The following is a 1,377-nucleotide window of genomic DNA, read 5'->3' on the forward strand; positions in this document are numbered from 1 at the left end:
GTAGTTACACTCAGGAGTTTGATCAGATGTAAGTGCAATTCTTTTGAGCAAGAATACCTCACAGGCAGTGTACCTAGGTATACTCCTTCAGAATGCACATAATATCTGGCTACTATTTATGGTACTGGTAATATTCGGTGATTGTTATATCTATTTATTACAGCTTTCAAAATTTCTATTTTGAAGATTTTACTTCCCATGAAATCAAATTTATCAATTTTTATTTTACAGACCATGCTTTTGGTGTAATAGCTAAGAAATCTTTGCCTAATACAAGGTCACAGAGAATTTCTCCTTTTTTTTTTTTGTTTTTCTCCGGTACCAGGAACCGAGCTCAGGACCTTGCGCTTGCCAGGCAGGCGCTTTTGCTGCTGAGCTAAATCCCCAGCACCCTCTCCTATGTTTTCCTTTGGAAGTTTTAGTTTTAGGTTTTAGGTTTCGTTGTTTTGATCCTTTAAAAAGTTTTCTGAAAACCATTTATTATCAGAGCTGCCTCCAATAGAATGTTTTTTACTAACAAAATGTTGACTTTTGTGCTCTACCAATAATACAAAATTTCAGCAAATACAAATGGCATTACATGACTAATTCCATAAAAAGTTAATAGCAAATGTTTTAATTTTTAAAAAGGGAACATCCTGTATTTCTAAGAAAAAATTTTGTAGACACTAAAAAGTCCAGGAATTTTAAAGAATGAATTGCAAAAACTGTCTCTTATTCTGCTACACTGTACAAGTATCAGCACAAGAATAGCATGAATGGAGATTTTATAAATACTTGTAAATACTTTTACAAATGCCAGTCTTTTGCGGTAAAATGTACAATATACATATACAGTTTACTATTTTAGCCGTTTTAAGCATAGAGTTTGATGGCATTAACATGTTTATATTTTCGTGTCCCTGATTTAGTTTGCACTCATACTTGTGTATGGTGAGAGGAATGGGTGGACATGAATTGCGTTTGCACACTGATATCAGTTGTCCCAGAGCCATTGCCGATGGGACTATCTTTTTCCACTGAATCACTTTTACACCTTGTCAGAAATCATTTGTCTATGTATGTGTAGGTCTGTTTATGGATTCTGTTCTAGTCCACTGATCTGTCTGTCACTGTCCATGCCAGTACCACCCTGTTTCAATTACTGTACCCTTATTAGAAGTTCTGAACTCAAACAGCAGCTTTAATCTTTTCCCCCAAGATCACGTGCCAACATGTGGTGAGGGCCTGCTTACCTCACCCTCATGCAGCAGAGGGTGGCAGGACAAAGGGGTGAACACCGGGTCCCTGAGTGGCAGAAGAGAAAGAATTCATTTCTGCAGCCTTTGTTATAGCGACATAAACACCTTCCAACACTGTTGTGTCGAAGACTAGCTT

At 37.0% G+C, this 1,377-nt stretch overlaps 1 protein-coding gene across 1 annotated transcript in view; it reads left to right on the plus strand.

Moving 5' to 3' along the window:
- The window catches only part of LOC102017561 (protein FAM205CP-like), a 14,165-nt gene that overhangs the window by 470 nt on the left and 12,318 nt on the right, over nucleotides 1-1,377 (plus strand). The window lies entirely within an intron of this gene.

The sequence above is a fragment of the Chinchilla lanigera genome, unplaced genomic scaffold (genome assembly GCF_000276665.1).
Source record: "Chinchilla lanigera isolate Chin_1 unplaced genomic scaffold, ChiLan1.0 scaffold00071, whole genome shotgun sequence".
NCBI lineage: Eukaryota > Metazoa > Chordata > Mammalia > Rodentia > Chinchillidae > Chinchilla > Chinchilla lanigera.